The sequence below is a fragment of the Marmota monax genome, unplaced genomic scaffold, assembly GCF_021218885.2.
Source record: "Marmota monax isolate L192 unplaced genomic scaffold, Marmota_monax_Labrador192_F-V1.1 WCK01_AAM20220418_F8-fsc00712, whole genome shotgun sequence".
Lineage (NCBI taxonomy): Eukaryota > Metazoa > Chordata > Mammalia > Rodentia > Sciuridae > Marmota > Marmota monax.
Genome location: NW_026694715.1, coordinates 86,118 through 102,211, shown reverse-complemented (window position 1 = coordinate 102,211; position 16,094 = coordinate 86,118). Strand labels below are relative to the sequence as shown.

The following is a 16,094-nucleotide window of genomic DNA, read 5'->3' as shown; positions in this document are numbered from 1 at the left end:
ATATTATTTGACTTCCTCCATTTTATACAAATTGTAAACCTTCTCTTATGGATGGTTCTTATGAATGTCTTCGTTGATGTTAAATAGTGTAGGTTTCAACTCCACCAAAAAGACTTCTGGAGATGACAAACAAATTTAGTAAAGTAACAGGATTCAAGATCAACAATATACATAAATCAATTGCTTTCCTAGACTACAATAATGAATTTGTTGAAAAAGAAATTAGGAAAACTCCCATTCATGATAACCTCAAAGTAAAATACTTGGGAATTAATTTAACAAAGAAGGTGAAAGATCTCTTAAAGATCTCTCAATAAACCAGGAATGGAACTACCATATGACCCATCTATCCCACTCTGTGGTACATGGATCTAAAATCAGCATACTACAGTGATGCAGCCACCTCAACATTTTCAGCAACACAATTCACAATAGCAAAGCTCTGGAACCAACCTAAGTGCCTTATCAACAGGTGAATGGATAAAGAAATTGTAGTATATAACACAATGAAGTATTATCCATAAAGAAGAATGAAATTATGACATTTGCTGGTAAATGTTTGGCATTAGAGACCATCAGCCTAAATGAAAGCAATCCAGAAAGTGAAAGATTTAATATTTCCTTTGATATGCAGAAGCTAGTCCAAAATAAAGGAAAGAAAAGAAAAAGGGTGGGGGAAATTCCAAGAAAATAAAAGAGAGATCAATGGAGTAGAGGAAGAGTAATATGAGGAAGGAGGTGAGATGGGAAAAGTGAAGAATAGTGGAATGAATCTGACCCAACTTTCCTGTGTGTGTGTGTGTGTGTGTGTATATATGAATATACCACAGTGAATCTCACCCCCATGTATATCCACAAGGCACTAATTTAAAAAAAATGTAAGTAAATAGAAGAAAGATCAATAGAGCAGAGGGAAGAGCACAAGATAGGTAGAAGGGGAAGGAAAGAGAAGTACTGGGAACTGGATTAGAGAAAATTATATTCCATGCTTGTATAATTATGTCACAATGAACCCTAATATTGTTTGTAACTAAAAGGAAACAATTAAAAATAATTGTAGGTCTTTAAGGTATCTCTCCGTACCAAAGACGGTCAGGAAGATGCGCCTATCTCCAATCCCCTCTCCATTCCTAGGTTTGGGCTTAGCACAAATTACTCAATGGCGAGTAACACCAAAACCACTCCTCAGGTGTTCCCTCTTGGATAGAAATCATAGTGTTAAATAAGGATCTCAAAACACCTTTTGACTAACTGGATATGGAAGTTTGCTTAAGACCATGAGATGTCACTAAAAATTCTATAAAGTAGGAAGAGTGGAAAAACTGGAGCTTTCAGAGAGAAATTTCTGCCCCCAAAATATGTATGAGCAATCTTATTTCAGTGATACTAATGTAGTTGGGTAGTGGTGATAATATTTATTCTCCTCAAACACTAAGAATGGTTTTGCACACTGCCCCTCTCCCTTCCCCATTATTTACACTCCCCTTTGCTAATAACTGTGAGTTGCAAATGTCTCTTCTATGTTTTCAATTTTGTATGATGAAGTTTTTTTTTTTTTTTTTTTTTTTTGTAATAACCACATGGTTCTTGTTCTCTTAAAAGGTCGTACAATTTCAACAGAACTAGAAAGGGCTTTTGGAATGCTACCAAACTGGCAGTGTTCTTCTGGCAAGAGTTCTTGGCTTTAATAGTACAATATTGTAATGAATTAGAGGGTTAAACCTTCTAAGTGAATATTCCAAAACTTTTTTTTTTCTTTGAGAAATTGCAAGGATGTTTGCCCAAGCAAAATAGATACCTGTGGGTACAAGCAGATGAAAGATCCATTTATTTGGTTTACTTTTAAATGGAATATTATGTATTTCACCAGCAACTTAATAAAATGGGTTCTTGAAATGGTGACTTACTTGATTTCAGAAATTTTTAAAATGTGATTTTTTTTTCCAAAAGAATGAAACCATTGCTTACATTTGAATTTTAAAATATTTGCTCTATCTTAACATATGGTTATAATTCAAATATCTGTCTGAAATTTGCTGAACCCTATACCAGTGTTTCTCAGATGGAGATGATTTCTCCCCCACAGGGCACCTTGCAATGTCTGGAAACATTTTTTAGCTATTAGAACTTGGGGTGGGTTCTACTAGCATCTATTGAACAGAGGCCAGGTGTGCTGTCAAATGTTCTTTGTCAGAAGGTGATAGTGAGTTGTCCCTTGTGTTTTAGGGAGAGACAGAGCAAAAGATAATGCAACTAATTCTCAAATAGTCACCTAATTAAGGGTTGAAAGAAGTAAAAGATCCAAACTCATGTTCCATAAGAATGAATCAAAGTGTGCTCAAAATGCCTTTTATGTAAAGTTGGATAAAGTTATGACCAGTAATGTACAACAGACCATTCTAATATGCATAAAGAATAAAAAGTAATCAATATCATGTAATAGTTAAAAATACTAAATACAAACCGACTTATGAAGACATTGTTCCAAAGGTATTATCTATTATGCACTGTCTATTAGTGCATTATTATCTGGCTAGATTAAACATACCTACCCCCAAATATTAAAAAGAAACCCCACACAGGTCCAGGTTAAAGATAGAGTCCCAACTATTTGTTTCTTTTCTTGCTCACTAACATCCTTTTGCCTAATGTGATGACACAGGGGTACAGTCCTTAGCCGTATTCTTTCTCTCCTCCTCAACATGACCCTGCTTTGGTCTCAGATGAGGTTGTGATTGCAAAGGCACTGGTACTCTAGCTAATTATGGAGATGAAGGCTTATTCCCAAACAGTAGAACATACCTATGACGCCAGTTACTCAGAAGTTCCAAACTAGTTGTACTTTGTAATACAGAATTTTTCTTTCTTGTTGATTTGTAGCAACATTATTTTGTCCCAGATACTGGCTATTTAAACATAAAACCAGATTAAGATAAGCTGTTATATCCTCAGAAAAACACCCCAAAGAAGACTGATGAATGGAATTTTCTTAAAAAAAAAACAAACAGTACATAAACTGAGTTAGGTTCCCATTTGTCTCTTCATTTGATAAAGAAGCAGTAGGATGATATAGCTATAGCTTACCACTCCAAAATTCTCTCTTTTTCTCTATGATAAAGCCATCATAAACCTAGTTGGACCACAGTCAGTACATGCTGCTAGTATACTTTTCTTTGACTCAAAATGGAAATATTATGTTGAAATATAATCACTTTGTCTGATAGAGAGAACAAAGGTTGGGGTATAGCTCAGAGCACTTCCAAACTCATTCTATGAGGTCAATATCACCCTGATTCCAACAGCAGGCAAAGACACATCAAGAAAAAAAACTTCAGACCAATATCTCTAATGAACATAGATGCAAAAATTCTCAATAAAATTCTGGCAAATCAAATACAAAAGCATATCAAAAAGATCGTGAACCACAATCAAGTGGGATTCATCCCAAGGATGCAAGGTTGGTTCAACATACAGAAATCAATAAATGTAATTCATCACATCAATAGACTTAAAGATAAGAATCATATGATCGTCTCAATAGATGCAGAAAAAGCACAAAATACAGCACCCCTTTAAGTCAAAACACTCGAAAAACTAGGGATAACAGGAACATATCTCAACATCATAAAGGCTATGTATGCTAAGCTCCAGGACAACATCATTCTGAATGGAGAAAAATTGAAGGCATTCCCTCTAAAAACTGGAACAAGACAGGGATGCCCTCTTTCACCACTTCTATTTAACACAGTTCTTGAAATACTGGCCAGAGCAATTAGACAGATGAAAGAAATTAAAGGGAGACACATAGGAAAAGAAGAACTCAAATTGGCACTATTTGCTGATGATATGATTCTATACCTAAAGACCCTAAAAGTTCTACCAGAAAACTTCTAGAACTAGTAAATGAATTCAGCAAAGTAGCAGGATATAAAATCAACACCCATAAATCAAAGGCATTTCTGTGTATCAGTAATAAATCCTCAGAAATGGAAACAAGGAAAACTACCCCATTTACAATAGCCTCAAAATGTAAGTGTATGGACTCAAGCAATTTAGCATGGCTTCAACAGGATTACAAAAAACCTCACACCAAGTATAGAGTGGTCAAACTGCTAGATTCTAAAGATAAAGAGAAAATCTTAATACCAACCAGTGAAAAATGACATTACATATAGAAAAAAATATTTTAATATTGCTGCCTTTAAATCATAAAAAAAATTAAAATCAAAAGAGTAAAAACAAAATCTTCAAGAGATAAAAGAAACAAACTGTCAATTCAGATTCTTATAACCAGCAAAAATATCCTTGAAGAATAAATGTAAAATAAACATGTTTGCAGATGAAGGAAATCATCTATAATACCAGCTGACCTACACCACAATGAATGATAGAAAGTCCATTCATTTAGACTTAAAGAAATGACACCCAATAGAAATATAATGTCCCAGAAAAGAATGAGGAGCACTGGAAACTGAATTACAAAACATTTCCTTATCAATAATTCCTAATGCATGTGATAATTTCAATTTTAAAATTTATATACATTGGGATTTTTTTGACATAATTGGATATGATACATATGAAAACTATACCATTAATGTTGGAAAGGAGGGAAAAGAGCATAAACAATTGCAAGGTTTTAACATTTTTACATAAACTGGGGCAAAATCAATGCTCAATTGACTGTGACAAGGTAAAGATGTTCATTGTAATTGCTAGAACAACTAAAAAATTAAACTTAGAAAGTTATAGCTAAAAATTATTCAAATGGAATTATAAAAATGTTTATAAATTCCAGTGAAATACATAAGAAAAATCACAACCAACCAACCAAGGAGATATACGAAGATGAAGTGGTAAATGATAGGTTTAAATTGTCATATCAGTCATTAATTTCAAATATTAAGTGAATAAGTACTTCAGTTTAGAGGGAAAAAAATAAATAAAATTTAAAAGCATGTCCCCAATACATGCTCTATACAAGATGGATAAAAAGCAAGTAGATGAAAAAAATACTTACCATCAAAGTAGTAAGCTTAAGAGGGTCAAAGTGGCTTTATTAATATCAGATAAATGGAACTTTGTAACAAAAAAGGAAAATAATAATAAAACACTAATTTATTAGAAAGATAAAATACATGTGGATATGTAAATCCCCAATATCACAGTTTCAAAGTCCACGAATTAAAAATTGACAGAACTGAAGTGAGAACTAGACAGTTACATCATCATAATGGAAGATTTTAACACTCCCCCCAGCTTAGAAATTACTAAAACAACAGTCAAAAATATTAGGAAAAATATAAACAATCTGAGCAACATTCCTAACCACTTGTTATAGTTGGCATTCATAGAACATCACAACACAAAATTATGAAAGGTGTAAATTCTTCACAAATTTACATTGTACATTCACAAGATGAACCATCTTCTATACTACTAAAAAACACACAAAAACTACTTTAAAAAAGAAATAAATTTCAAAGGTGTAAAATCTTGATGATGATTAAGTTCTCTGACATTAATAAAATTAACCTAGATGTAAGTAATAAGACATATAGGAGAAAACCTCAAAACACAAAATTTGTGTTTCTAAATAATCCTTGGGTCAAAGAAACAATTGTAAGGGGAATTTTAAAAATATTTTAAATTGAATATAATTATAATTAAAATGCAGTAGATTAAATATAAGGAACACATTAAAGTTGTGCTTGGAGGGAACTGGTTATTGTAAGTACTGGGAGTTGAACCAAGGGGTTCTATACCACTGAGTTACATTCTCGGCCTTTTTATTTTTTTATTTTGAGATAGGGTCTCACTAAATCATCCAAGTTGGCCTTTAACTTGAGATCCTCCTGCCTCAGCCTTCAGAGTAGCTGGGATTACAGGTGTGCACTACCATGCCTGACTTAGAGGGAACTTTATAGTAGTAAATGCTTATATTACAAATAAAGAAAGATCTAAAATCAGTGATGTAAAGCTCTTCCTTAAGAAGCTGGAGGGGGGGAAAAATAAAAGAAGAAAATAGCAGAATTAAAATAGAAAAGAGACAATAGGGGAAGTTAGAAAAGTCAAAGTTGGTTTTTTACAAAGATAAACAAAATGTATAAATATTAACCTAGAATTTAAAAAATAAATAAATAAAGAGAACATAAATTAGCCATATCAGGAATGAAAGAAGAGCATGTTCTTTGGTCTATCAGCCAGCGTCACATTAGTGCTCTTTTTGTAAAACTCCATTGAGGTCTCCACTTATGACTTATGCACTCTTCTTTATATGTACTAAACTTCAACAAATAGTTTGCTCAGTAAAAATTAAGAGTTCCAAGAACATGAGGTGCTATGCTTGGATCTTTGCTCTCAAAGTTTGAAGAAGACACAAATTTCGACAGGGTACATTGGTCAGCTTAGGTTGCTATGACAAAACATCATAGAGGTGGAGCAGATTTAAAAACAGTAGGTTTTTATTTCTCACAGTTCTGGAGCCTGGGAGGCTGCGGTTAGGGTGCTAGCTGAAAGCTCTCTTCCCTTGTCCTTACACTGGCTTTTCTGGGTGCATGCATATATAGAGAGAGCTCTTTCTTCTTGTTCCTCTAAGGATGCCAATCCTGTTGGATTAGAACCCTATATTTATGCATGTGATTTAGCTACCTCCTAAAAGTTCTGTGTCCAAAACTGTTACGTGTAGGGGTTGGGACTTCGACCTGTGAATGAGGGTGAGGGCAAAACTCAGTTAACATCAGAGGACTGTGGAAGGACACACTTTTCAGGAAATAGACTCTAATACCAGACATTGATTAGGAAATGCTCCTGAGATCAGCACCTGTTGAAGGGGGAAGAAGAATTAGGACTGTGTAGAAGAAATCAGGCTGAAAGGCAATCTCTACAAAGGCCATGGCTGACCTCACAGGCAGCTCTGGAGATGAACTTCAGAGTTGCATCAGCTTAGGAGAAGAGAGTTATGCCTTTGCTCTCCTCCACTGGCCAAGTATTGGATGTCAGCTGCCCTGGAAAGGGGCATGACTCTGCAGCAGAGCCAATTCCAAAGACAAGTCACAGATGACAACCTCCCCAAAAGTTAGGTTAATAAATCCTTTAGTCTTGATAGAGGATCTGGACAGTACTCCACAGCATCCTCAACAGTGCACTGCTTGGGACAAATTGATAGCTCACCCCTATCAGTTTTTTGGGGGGAGGGGGGTACCAGGAACTGAACTCAGGGACACTCAACCATTGAGCCACTTCCCTAACTATTTTGTATTTTAAAGACACAGTATCGCTGAGTTGCTTAGCACCTCACTTTTGCTGAGGCTGGCTTTGAACTTGCGATCCTCCTTCCTCTGTCTCCCAAACTGCTGGGATTATAGATGTGCACCACCACCCCAAGTCACTCACCTCTATCTTGATAACAGGTCCTCAGCTTAGCAGATCTAGAAATTCCAGTGTAGCAAAGTCTTTCTGACCAAGGCTGCCAGCTTAACTTAGTGAAACTCACATATAAAATTCTGATGTATACAACCTTCATACCAATTCATTAATTAATTTGCAATAAGCTCTCTCGATCAAAGTAAAATTTATGAGTTGCCCATCTACAGTCAGAAAATTTTTGCTTATCCAGGTAATAACAAGAACAGCTTTTCATATGATTTAAGTGTTTAACGACATCAGACACTGATATCAAAATGTCTATGGAATGAAGTAGTCAGAATGGCACCAGGTCTTCAATAGCATAAGAGTCATGTTAGCCATATTACAGAACAGTTATATGTATTTCTCATGTAATTTAGGCTTTATTGCTTCTTCTTCCTTTTCTGTAGTAATTAAAGTAAAAATATTCCAAAACTTGACCCCGAGGGATGTTTTGCACTCTATACTCCCTAAAGAAATCAAACTGAATGATGAAATCAGCAATGCAGAAATAAATGAATGACTTTCCCCCTTGGGGATCACAGGCAGCCCTTGCTGCTGGACTTGTGAAAATTTCACTTCCCTGAGCTCCTCCCTTCTGCTTGACTGCTAACTTACAAAACATGACTATTATCTAATAGCCATTACCAAATGGAGACAGGCTGAGATGATGTAACCAGATATGATGAGCAGGCTCCACCAGTGGCCAACAGGAAGAGGAGTGGATCACAGATCCAGCAACCAGGAGAAGGGTCAGAAGGGAGAATGAGGAACAGCTAGTCTACCTAGGTGATGTTAAGGGAAAAAACTGGATAGGTTTTTGGGGCATGAAGAGATACCTCTGTGAAAATACCTCTTTCTTGATCAAACTTAGCACAGCTCTTTAAAAAAGAATGGATAAATTCTATGAACATACAAAGCTAAACACAAAATAGAACTTATAATATCACTCTATTTATGATTTACAAAAAAGGTCAATAAAACGAAATTTGATATATTTTTGCGTATCTGGTTGGTTATAGTTAACTAATTTGAGAGAAATAGCAAAACTCTATATAAAAATTTGAGCTAAATGCTTATATTTGATTCATAACAACCACAGAATGACAGAATGTCAGGATTCCGAGGGTTCTTCATCAGGCACCTCACATGTGCTAGCTACCTACTATGTGTGGTGTAGTGTACGTAATTTGAAACTTTGCAATTATCTTCTCTGAGTTACATGCAGGGCAATAAGAGCCTTAAAGTGGCTACATGGGATCTCGGATTTGGTGGATGGCTAAAGGAGATTCACCCGACCAACCATCTCCAGCTCCGTCTGTACTCTTGTCCTCTCCATCTATGGTTCCTCTGTGCTAGAATCAGCTAGAATGGCACTGAGCTCACTTTCTGGATAACAAGCGTGCTTCCAAATACTAAAAAATGGGATTGGACATTGCAGCTAAACCACTTCTCAACCTCCCTACTTTTATAACCAAAAGCTCTTGCTCAAGATGATGCTATGGGTTAGCAGAGAAGCTAGCATCCAGCATGGTATGATCTGAGGGATGCTACAGGGCTCCACCAGCAATCTTAGAGCATTTCCTGTTGCTATAACAAAATATCAGAGATTGGGTAATTTATGAAGAGAAAAAGTTTATTTGACTCACTGTTCTGGAGCTTGGGGATTCAAAGAACAAGACACTGTTGACTCCTCAGCATGTAGTGAGAGGCTTGTGCTGCTTCACAAATGGTGGAGGGCATCTGATGGGGAGATGGAGCAAGCATGTGTCAGCTCAGGCCTTTCCTCCTTTTCTCACAAGCCAGTCTCATCATGGGGCTCACCCTGAGGGGATTCTCTAATCCTTATCATCTCCCAAAGACCCCACGTCCAAATACCACCAACATATGAATTTGGAGATTAAGTTTCCAGCACATGAAATCTAGGAGACACATTCCAACCACAGTACCACCTAAGCAGAGCACATCCCAGTCCCTCTCTCCTCCTGTCCCATCAGGACATCCCAAATACAACATGCAAAAAATCAGTTAATACCTGGGAATCACAGGACACTCTTGTTTTGTTTTATTTTGTTAGTTTTAGGAGTTGTCCTTATGCTCTGCTCTGAATGTTCATGTCTCTCCAAAGTTCCCATATTGGATCCATAGACCCATAGTGATAGTGTTTGGAGGTGGGGCAGTTGGAGGTGATCAGGTCATGAGGATAGAACCTTTGTGAATGGGATTAGGGCCCTTATGAAAGAAGTACAAGAGGAAGTCCCTGCCCTTGTGCCATGTGAGGATCCAGCCAACACATAGTCAGGTAGGAACAGGAAGTAAGTCCCCACCAGATGGCTCTGAATGTTCTGGAAGCTCCGTCTTGAACTTCCTAAGCTCCAGAACTGTGAGGATTAATTTTCTGTCATGTATTTAGCCACACAATCCATGTTATTTTGTTACAGCATGAGCTGAGATACCTTACTAAAATTCAAATATTCCTGGTGCGTTCAGAAAGGAGAAAGAGAAACTGTGACAAGGGAAATTACCAAAACCAAGCTTTATCTCTTGATAAACTTGCTTATGGCCATCTGTGCTCTTGTATATCTAAATAATACCAAAAATGTTATTCCAGTAGTCCACATCTTATACTATAATTTTGATTTTTACAGGAATAGCATGTACCCTTATTTCAGCTATGAGAATTGTGTTATAATGGTCTTGACACCACATTATGAGCATTTAGATAATTTTTATTGAGCACATACTATGTATACCTAGAGTTAAGCTTGGTACATGTGAATTAGCAACAAATAAGAAGTGTCTCCTCCTTCTGTCCCCAAAGAGTTCATAATAATGAAGGAGAATCTAAGTACCAAATCCACAATAGCAACTATAAAACAGTAATTATGAAATCACGGAATTTTTGAATCACAGTAGTTGCAAAATTGAAATCAGTGTTGTGAGGGAAAGTTTGCTGAGATAATAATAATAAAAACAATAACAGAAGAAAATATCATGCTAAGCGAAATAGGCCAATCCTACAAAACCAAAGGCCAATGTTTTCTCTAATGTGCGGATGCTAATTCACCATAAGTGGGGGGGCGGGGGCACTAGGGAAGAAGAGTGTCACCTGAGATGAGGTAGAGGGAAGTGATGGGAGGGGAAGGGAAGGGATGTGGGGATAGGAAAGATAGTAGAATGAAACAGACATTATTACTGTATGTATATTTGTGACTGCATGACCAATATGATTCTGCAACATGTACACTCAGAAAAATGAGAAATTATATCCCATCTATGTGTGATATATCAAAGCGCATAAATGCATTCTACTGCCATGAATAATGAATCAAGATGATTTTTTAAAAAAAAATTTAAATCCCCCAAAAAAAACAATAATAGAGAAAGGCCTACTTTTTTATTAGAAATTGTATTATACACAGTAATTGGGTTCATTTTGACAAAAGTATACATGCATGGAATTTGATTTAATCCATTTTAGTCTCCATCCCCCATCACTTTCCCTCTTCTCTCTCCCCCTATTCTCCTACTCTGCCCATCTTCCCTTGTTTGTTTGTTTTTGATTAGTATCTTGTATACACACACAAAGGTAAAATTCCCTGTGGTATATTCATATGTGCACATAGAATGATTTTGTTAAATTCATTCCATATTTCCTTCACTTTCCCATCCCTCTCCCCTCTTTTAATCTTCTCCTTCACTGATCTTCCCTATCTTTTTGGTATCCACCCCCCAGCACATATAACTTTTCCCCTTACTTTGTGCTAGGTTCTGCGTATCAGAGAAAACATTCAACCCTTAATTTTCTGAATCTGGCTGATTTTGCCTAACATAGTATTCTCTATTTCCATCCACTTACCAGTAAATGCCAAAATTTTATTCTTCTTTATGGCTGAGTCAAACTCCATTGTGTATATATACCTCAAATTTTTTTAATATTTATTTTTAGTTGTCAGTGGAACTGGGCACCACAATTTCTTAATCCATACATCTATTGATGGGCATCTGGGCTATTGTAAATAGTGCTTCTATAACCATTAATGTGATCATATCCCTGTCGTGTGCTGATATTAGGTTTTTTGGATATACACCGGGGAGTGGAATAGCTAGGTTATATAGTGACTCCATTTCTAGTTTTTTTGAGGAACCTCCATATTGCTTTAAAAAATGGCTGTACTAATTTGTCGTCCCACCAACAATGTATCAATATATGGTTTTTCCCATATCCTCACCAGAATTTTTTATTATTTGTCTTCTTGATAATTGTTATTCTGACTGGTGTGAGATGAAATCTTAGTGTACTTTTGATTGGCATTTTCCTGATTGCTAGAGATGTTGAACAGTTTTTCATATATTTGTTGGCCATTTGTGTTTCTTCTTCTTCTTTTTTGTTCAATGTTCTTACAGTTATATTTCATTTTTATTGGATCTACACATAATCCAAGTAAATATCACCATCTTGTACTCTAGGAATCCATCATAACCCTCAAGGGTTTAAATACATTGTAATGATCTAAGAGTCTCTCTGATTATCAGCCATGACTGTCATGTTAAAAACAGATTAGAAACAAAACAACGTAGACAACCTTTAACCAGATTGGATAGCAATGCAAATAATAAATTTTCATTTTCAAATCATTTCTTAGAAAATTTTATAAAAATGTGGAATGTTTCACAAAATTGCATATCATCCTTGAGCAGGGGCCATGCTAATCTTCTCTGTATCGTTCCAATTTTAGTGTAAGTGCTGCCAAAGTGAGTACTTGTTTTCTTCATTTGAGAAGTTCCTGTTTATTTCTTTTGCCCATTTACTGATTGGGTTATTTGTGGGGTTTTGGGTGTTAAGTGCTTTGCATTCTCTGTATATTCTGGATATTAATCCCCTATCAGAAGAGCAGCTGGCAAGATTTTCTCCCATTTCTGTAGACTCTCTCTTCATGCTCTTAATCATTTCCTTTGCTGTTCGGAAGCTTTTTAATGGGATGCCACCCTAATAATTTATTCTTGGTTTTACTTCTTGAGCTTCAGGCATCTTGTTAAGGAAGTCAATGCCTGTACCCAGAAGATAGAGTCTTGGCCCATTTTCTTCTAGCAGTTGTAAAGTGAGAAAGAACTACTTTTGACAGGGTGACTCTACATTGAGATTTCAAAGATAAGTCTAGACAAGACTTGTAATGAGCAGAGGGAAGACTTCTAGTCCTGCAGATGGCCTGAAAAGGTACCTTCCTGGAGGAGGTAAGTGACCCTCTCACACCCCAACCATCACTTAGCTGCACCCATCTTACTTGGTTCAACCAAAGTACATTGCTTTTGTATTTCTGTGGAATTCTGCAAACAATACTTTCTCCAAATGAAAAATAAAATTATAGGGTTACTTTTTCCTTTCCTCCACATTTTCAACAATTTTACCACTCTGTAAATTTGTTCTAAATAAAATGTCTATAGCCAATCATGATGTAATTTAAATGGGGTATTGGGAGTATTTAAGAAAAGAAGTGAATTTGGTAAATAATTAGTCAAATAAAATAATAATAATAATAATAATAATAATAATAATAATATCATTGAACAGCAAAGATTCAAACTCAGGAAGTGAGAGACAACTGAAAGGGATATGATGACAGCAATGGTGTCAGGCCTCAGATGGTACAGCGTCAGGAGGGGTCATGGGCATTCATGGGCCAGTTCAGTTGGAGGGAAGCCTCCAAGAAAAGCTCACCACAAAATGCCAACGACACTCTAATGGACTTCATGGGCAACATGAAGGTGCCACTGATTGTGCCTTGAAGGGAAGAAACATGTGTGTTATGTTTGAGATTGTTATGGGCTTATAAATTACAAATATTCCTACCACCTGCATCAACCCTTCCTGGACTCTTCACCAATCTTTTAACTCGCATCCTATCTGGTGAAGCTCCAAAGTTCTCCCTGGGCAAATGGCAAACTGGGTGGTTCTTAGTTATGGTTTTTTTCTGTGCTTGCAGTCAGATATCAGTTGGAACTGCTGTCATCCATGCTTGTCCTAGCTAGATATGGAAGACAGCCACTCCATGGCATGCCATTTGTTTGGCTGTCGTCTGGAACTGAGCTGGGCTATCAACTCAGTGCCTACACATCTCCCCTCTAGTGTGGTGGGTCTCAGTGTCGTTAGACATCTTATATGGCAGCTGGCCTTCACCAGGGTCCTCTGGGTTTCTAGTTCTCAAACAATAAAATCCATTTTTCCATAAGAAGGAAATGACTCTAATTTTTTTTAAAATTGGTGGGTTAGAGTGAGAATGAATGCAATCCTTCATCAAATGAACAAGTCCTGTAAAGGATTAACTGTAGAATCAAACTATGTGTATTTTCTAGAAAGTACAAGACAATGCACCCCACTCTAAGCTTTCAAAAACCTGAAGTAGGAAGCCCAAGATTCATATTCATATTAAGAGGAAAAATAGATAGCTCTGCCTACTTGTTTGATGAGAACAGCTTTTATGCATCAATAAAATGCTGGTTTGTCAACATTATGTGACATGCAGGCCCATAAAGAACAGTTGCTGAAAGTCTTTGCACATTCAGATTAAAATAAAACTGCTGAACAAAAGCTATATTATACATAGCCCTAAACTTGAATAGCTAGAGGGTGTTTTATATGAGTGTTTTTAGTGACACACACTGAGAATATACCTATCTCTGGTTCAGTGGTTATTGAAAAGGCAGAGGTTTTTATGAGCAAATGTATTTGAGCTGTGTGCATTCTCTAAGGGATTACTTTGTACTTTCAAGTGCACTGAATTCTCATCTAGAAGCCAAAGGTATCTGGCAACAAACAATAAGCTAATCAGAAAGTAGGAACATGACTTAATGCTTTATTTTTAAAAACATAATTTCTGAACATGGAATCAAAACTACTTGGTGCAACCCAGGCCATTGGCAATATTTGGGGGATAGCATCACATAATCCCTGATTTTGGTTCACATCTCAGAAATTTAGAAAATCCTCAACTAAAATTGTTCTAGCCACAACATAAAAAAAAAATACAGCTTTGGGGCTGGGGTTGTGGCTCAGCAGTAGAGTGCTCACCTAGCATGTGTGACATCCTGGGTTTGATCCTCAGCACCATATTAAAATAAATGAATAAAATAAAGGGATTGTGTTCAACTACAACTTATGCATTCACATATATTCTGGAGAGCTACTGCTCTGGTTTGAGCAAAGGCTAATGGAAAAGGGTGGTGTGTGGATGGGGGTCTTTAGGCATTCCTGCTAAAAACATACAAAAATAATATATGTACAACATCACCCATTATCTACTCTAGAATCCTATATACTTTCTGCCCCATGGCCTCTTGTTTGCAGGACTGGTCCAAACATCAAGGAAAGAAAACTTCAGACCAATATTCCTGATAAACATAGCTGCAAAAGTTTTCAATAAATTTATGGTAAACCACATACATATTAAAAAGATCATTCACCACAATCAAGTGGGATTCATCTGAGAATGCAAGCTTGGTTCAACATATGGTAATCAATAAACATAATTTATCACATCAATAGACTTAAAGACAAGAATCTCAATAGATGCAGAAAACAAATTTGACAAAATACAGCACCACTTCATGTTCAAAATCCTAGAAGAACTAGGGATAGTAGGAACATAACTCAACATTGTAAAAGCTATGGATGTTAAAGTCAAGGGCAACATCTTTCTAAATTAAGAAAAATGGAAAGTATTCCCTCTAAAAACTAAAACAAGACAAGGGTGCCCTCTTTCATCACTTCAACATAGTATAATAATAATAATACTCTTCAACATAGTATTTGAAACTCTAGTTAGACAGAAGAAAAAAATTAAAGGGATGAATAGGAAAAAAAGAATTCAAACTATCCTTATTTGCTGATGACATGATTCTATATGTAGAAGAAAGACCCAAATAACTCCACCAGAAAATTTCTAGAACTCATTAGTAAATTCAACAAGGTATCAGGATATAAAATAAACACCCATAAATCAACTATGTGTTCCTATATATCAGTGATGAATCAACTGAGGGAGAAATTCGGAAAACTATTCCATTAACAATAGCCTGGAAAAATATAAAATATTTGGGAATCAATCTAACAAAAGAGCTGAAAGATTTCTACAATAAAAACCACTGAAAACTAAAGAAAGAAACTGAAGAATACCTTGTAAGATTGAAAGATGGTCCATGCTCCTGGATAGGCAGAATTAATATTATCAAAAAAGGCCATATTACCAAAAGTGCTATATAGATTTAATGCAATTCCTATCAAAATTCCAGTGATGTTCTTCATAGAAAAAGAAAAATAGTCATGAAATTCATTTGGAAAAGTAAGAGATCCAGAATAGACAAAGCAATCCTTAGCAAGAAAAGTGAATCAGGAGGCATCACAATACCAGGCCTTAAATTACACTACAGAGCTATAGTAACAAAAGTGGCATGGTGATGGCACCAACATAGACATGAAGAACAATGGTACAGAACAGAAGACACAGAGACAAACCCACACAAATACAGTTATATCATACTAGACAAAGGTGCCATAAACATACATTGGAGAAGAGATAGCCTCTTCAACAAATGGTGCTGGGAAACCTGGAAATCATATGTAATAAAATGGAATTAGACCTCTGTCCCTCACCCTGCCTAAGCCCTTGATCCAACTCAAAGTGGATCAA

The 16,094-nt window shown here is 36.1% G+C and overlaps 1 non-coding gene across 1 annotated transcript; it reads right to left on the bottom strand.

The window, feature by feature from the left end:
* Positions 1-12,063: 12,063 nt before the first annotated feature.
* Positions 12,064-12,170, bottom strand: LOC124078879 (U6 spliceosomal RNA). The gene has a single exon (XR_006847085.1). It is a non-coding gene; the product is annotated as a U6 spliceosomal RNA (small nuclear RNA).
* Positions 12,171-16,094: the final 3,924 nt, after the last annotated feature.